The sequence below is a fragment of the Calliopsis andreniformis genome, unplaced genomic scaffold, assembly GCF_051401765.1.
Source record: "Calliopsis andreniformis isolate RMS-2024a unplaced genomic scaffold, iyCalAndr_principal scaffold0046, whole genome shotgun sequence".
Lineage (NCBI taxonomy): Eukaryota > Metazoa > Arthropoda > Insecta > Hymenoptera > Andrenidae > Calliopsis > Calliopsis andreniformis.
In genome coordinates, this window is record NW_027480455.1 from 4,076,317 (window position 1) to 4,082,310 (window position 5,994).

Genomic DNA, 5,994 nt, shown 5'->3' on the forward strand with positions numbered 1-5,994 from the left:
AATCCTCAATCCTCAATCCTCAATCCTCAATCCTCAATCCTCAATCTTCAATCCTCAATACTCAACCTTCAATCCTCAATACTCAATCCTCAATCCTCAATCATCATTCTTCAATCCTCAACACCCAATACTCAATCTTCAATCCTCAATCCTCAATCCTCAATTCTCAATCCTCAATTCTCAATCCTCATTCCTCAATCCTCAGACCTCAAACATCATTACTCAACCGTCAGTCCTCGTCCTCAATCCACAACCCCCAATACTCAATCCTCAATCTTCAATTCTCAATCCTCAATCCTCAACCCTCAATCCTCAATCCTCAATCTTCAATCCTCAATACTCAATCATCAATCCTCAATCCTCAATCCTCAATCCTCAATCCTCAATCCTCAACCCTCAATCGTCAATCTTCAATCCTCAATACTCAATCTTCAATCCTCAATCCTCAATACTCAATACTCAATCCTCATTCTTCAATCCTCAATACCCAATACTCAATCTTCAATCCTCAATCCTCAATTCTCAATCCTCAACACTCAATCCTCAGACCTCAAACATCATTACTCAACCGTCAGTCCTCGTCCTCAATCCACAACCCCCAATACTCAATCCTCAATCTTCAATTCTCAATCCTCAATCCTCAATCCTCAATCCTCGGTCCTCAAACCACAATCCTGAATCCTCAACCTTCAGCCCTCAGTCCTGAACAATCAGTTGTCAATCCTCAATCCTCAAGAGAATATCATCAATTCACAGTTTTCAATACTCAATACTCAATCTGCAATCTTCAAATCTCTATCCACAAACATCAATTCTCATCACTCAACCCTCAACACTCAGTCTTCAATCCTCAATCCTCAGTCCTCAATCCTCACTCCACATTCTTCAATCCTCAATACCCAAACCTCAATCTTCAATCCTCAATCCTCAATCCCCAATTCTCAATCCTCAATCCTCAATCCTCAGACCTCAAACAGCAATAGTCAACCCTCAGTCCTCGTCCTCAATCCACAACCATCAATCCTCAATCCTCAACATTCAATCATCAATATTCAATCTTCAGTCCTCAACCGTCAATCCTCAATCCTCAATCCTCAATCCTCAATGTTCAATCCGCAATACCCAATCCTCAATCTTCTATCCGCAATCCTCAATCCTCAATCCACAATCCTCAATCCTCAATCTTCAATCCTCAACACTCAATCTTCAATCCTCAATACTCAATCCTCAATCCTCAATCCTCAATCTTCAATCCTCAACACCCAATCCTCAATCTTCAATCCTCAACCCTCAATCCTCAATTCTCAATCGTCAATCCTCAATCCTCCGACCTTAAACATCAATACTCTACCCTCAGTCCTCGTCCTCAATCCACAACACTCAATCCTCGATCCTCAATCTTCAATCATCAATAATCAATCTTCAATCCTCAATCCTCAATCCTCAATACTCAATCCTCAATCCTCAATGTTCTATCCTCAATACGCAATCCTCAATCATCAATCCTCAGCCCTCAATCCTCAATCCTCAATCCTCAATCGTCAATCTTCAATCCTGAATACTCAATCTTCAATACTCAATCCTCAATCCTCAATCCTCAATCCTCATTCTTCAATCCTCAATACCCAATCCTCAATCTTCAATCCTCAATCCTCAATCTTCAATCCTCAATCCTCAATCCTCAATAATCAATCTTCAATCCTCTGTCCCAAATCCTCAATATTCAATACTCACTCCTCAATCCTCAATCTTCAATCCTCAATACTCAGTCTTCAATCCTCAATCCTCAATCCGCAATCCTCAATCCTCAATCCTCATTCTTCAATCCTCAATACCCAATCCTCAATCTTCAATCCTCAATCCTCCATCTTCAATCCTCAATCCTCAATCCTCAATCCTCAATCCACAATCCTCAATCCTCAATCTTCAATCCTCAATACTCAATCTTCAATCCTCAATACTCAATACTCAATCCTCAATCCTCAATCCTCAATACCAAATCCTCAATCTTCAATCCTCAATCCTCAATCCTCAATTCTCAATCCTCACTCCTCAATCCTCAGACCTCAAACAGCAATAGTCAACCCTCAGTCCTCGTCCTCAATCCACAACCATCAATCCTCAATCCTCAATCTTCAATCATCAATATTCAATCTTCAGTCCTCAATCCTCAATCCTCAATCCTCAACCCTCAATCCTCAATGTTCAATCCGCAATACCCAATCCTCAATCTTCTATCCGCAATCCTCAATCCTCAATCCTCAATCTTCAACCCTCAGTCCCAAATCCTCAATCTTCAATCCTCAATACTCAGTCTTCAATCCTCAATCCTCAATCCGCAATCCTCAATCCTCAATCCTCATTCTTCAATCCTCAATACCCAATCCTCAATCTTCAATCCTCAATCCTCAATCCTCAATTCTCAATCCTCAATCCTCAATCCTCAATCCTCAATCTTCAATCCTCAATACTCAGTCTTCAATCCTCAAATCTCAATCCTCAATCCTCAATCCTCATTCTTCAATCCTCAACACCCAATCCTCAATCTTCAATCCTCAATCCTCAACCCACAATTCTCAATCCTCATTCCTCAATCCTCAGACCTCAAACATCAATACTCAACCCTCAGTCCTCGTCCTCAATCCACAACGCTCAATCCTCGATCCTCAATCTTCAATCATCAATATTCAATCTTCAATCCTCAACCCTCAATCCTCAATACTCAATCCTCAATCCTCAATGTTCTATCCTCATTACGGAATCCTCAACCTTCAATCCTCAATCCTCAATCCTCAATCCTCAATCCTCATTTGTCAATCCTCAATCCTCAATCCTCAGTCCTCAATCTTCAATCCACAATACTCAATCTGCAATCCTGAATCCTCAGTCCTCACTCCTCAATCCTCATTCTTCAATCCTCAATACCGAATCCTCAATCTTCAATCCTCAATCCTCAATCGTCAATCTTCAATCCTGAATACTCAATCTTCAATACTCAATCCTCAATCCTCAATCCTCAATCCTCATTCTTCAATCCTCAATACCCAATCCTCAATCTTCAATCCTCAATCCTCAATCCTCAATCCTCAATCCTCAATCCCCAATCCTCAATCTTCAATCCTCAGTCCCAAATCCTCAATCTTCAATACTACCTCCTCAATCCTCAATCTTCAATCCTCAATACTCAGTCTTCTATCCTCAATCCCCAATCCTCAATCCTCAATCCTCAATCCTCATTCTTCAATCCTCAATACCCAATCCTCAATCTTCAATCCTCAATCCTCAATCCTCAATTCTCAGTCCTCAATCCTCAATCCTCAGACCTTAAACATCAATACTCTACCCTCAGTCCTCGTCCTCAATCCACAACACTCAATCCTCGATCATCAATCTTCAATCATCAATATTCAATCTTCAATCCTCAATCCTCAATCCTCAATACTCAATCCTCAATCCTCAATGTTCTATCCTCAATACGCAATCCTCAATCTTCAATCCTCAATCCTCGATCTTCCATCCTCAATACTCAGTCTTCAATCCTCAATCCTCAATCCGCAATCCTCAATCCTCAATCCTCATTCTTCAATCCTCAATACCCAATCCTCAATCTTCAATCCTGAATCCTCAATCCTCAATTCTCAATCCTCAATCCTCAATCCTCAATCCTCAATCCTCAATCCTCAATCCTCAATGTTCAATCCGCAATACCCAATCCTCAATCTTCTATCCGCAATCCTCAATCCTCAATCCTCATTCTTCAATCCTCAATACCGAATCCTCAATCTTCAATCCTCAATCCTCAATCCTCAATCCTCAATCCTCAATCCTCAATCCTCAATCCTCAATCTTCAATCCTCAGTCCCAAATCCTCAATCTTCAATACTCACTCCTCAATCCTCAACCTTCAATCCTCACTACTCAGTCTTCAAACCTCAATCCTCAATCCTCAATCCTCAATCCTCAATCCTCATTCTTCGATCCTCAATACCCAATCCTCAATCTTCAATCCTCAATCCTCAATCCTCATTCCTCAATCCTCAATCCTCAATCCTCAATCTTCAATCCTCAATACTCAATCCTCAATCCTTAATCCTCAATCCTCAATCCTCAATCTTCAATCCTCAGTCCCAAATCCTCAATCTTCAATACTCACTTCTCAATACTCAATCTTCAATCCTCAATACTCAGTCTTCAATCCTCAATCCTCAATCCGCAATCCTCAATCCTCAATCCTCATTCTTCAATCCTCAATACCCAATCCTCAATCTTCAATCCTCAATCCTCAATCCTCAATTCTCAATCCTCAATCCTCAATCCTCAATCCTCAATCCTCAATGTTCAATCCGAAATACCCAGTCCTCAATCTTCTATCCGCAATCCTCAATCCTCAATCCTCAATCATCAATCCTCAATCCTCAATCCTCAATCTTCAATCCTCAATACTCAATCTTCAATCCTCAATCCTCAATCCTCAATCCTCAATCCTCATTCTTCGATCCTCAACACCCAATCCTCAATCTTCAATCTTCAATCCTCAACCCTCAATTCTCAATCCTCATTCCTCAATCCTCAGACCTCAATCATCAATACACAACCCTCAGTCCTCGTCCTCAATCAACAACGCTCAATCCTCGATCCTCAATCTTCAATCATCAATATTCAATCTTCAACCCTCAATCCTCAATCCTCAATACTCAATCCTCAGTCCTCAATCCTCAATCCTCAATCCTCAATCTACAATCCTCAAACCTCAATCCTCAATCCTCAATCCTCAATCCTCAATCCTCAATCCTCAATCTTCAATCCTCAATACTCAACCTTCAATCCTCAATACTCAATCCTCAATCCTCAATCATCATTCTTCAATCCTCAACACCCAATACTCAATCTTCAATCCTCAATCCTCAATCCTCAATTCTCAATCCTCAATCCTCAATCCTCAGACCTTAAACATCAATACTCTACCCTCAGTCCTCGTCCTCAATCCACAACACTAAATCCTCAATCCTCAATACTCAATCGTCATTCTTCAATCCTCAACACCCAATCCTCAATCTTCTATCCTCAACCCTCAATCCTCAATTCTCAATCCTCATTCCTCAATCCTCAGACCTCAAACATCATTACTCAACCGTCAGTCCTCGTCCTCAATCCACAACCCCCAATACTCAATCCTCAATCTTCAATTCTCAATCCTCAATCCTCAACCCTCAATCCTCAATCCTCAATCTTCAATCCTCAATACTCAATCATCAATCCTCAATCCTCAATCCTCAATCCTCAATCCTCAATCCTCAACCCTCAATCGTCAATCTTCAATCCTCAATACTCAATCTTCAATCCTCAATCCTCAATACTCAATACTCAATCCTCATTCTTCAATCCTCAATACCCAATACTCAATCTTCAATCCTCAATCCTCAATTCTCAATCCTCAACACTCAATCCTCAGACCTCAAACATCATTACTCAACCGTCAGTCCTCGTCCTCAATCCACAACCCCCAATACTCAATCCTCAATCTTCAATTCTCAATCCTCAATCCTCAATCCTCAATCCTCGGTCCTCAAACCACAATCCTGAATCCTCAACCTTCAGCCCTCAGTCCTGAACAATCAGTTGTCAATCCTCAATCCTCAAGAGAATATCATCAATTCACAGTTTTCAATACTCAATACTCAATCTGCAATCTTCAAATCTCTATCCACAAACATCAATCCTCATCACTCAACCCTCAACACTCAGTCTTCAATCCTCAATCCTCAGTCCTCAATCCTCAATCCACATTCTTCAATCCTCAATACCCAAACCTCAATCTTCAATCCTCAATCCTCAATCCCCAATTCTCAATCCTCAATCCTCAATCCTCAGACCTCAAACAGCAATAGTCAACCCTCAGTCCTCGTCCTCAATCCACAACCATCAATCCTCAATCCTCAACATTCAATCATCAATATTCAATCTTCAGTCCTCAACCGTCAATCCTCAATCCTC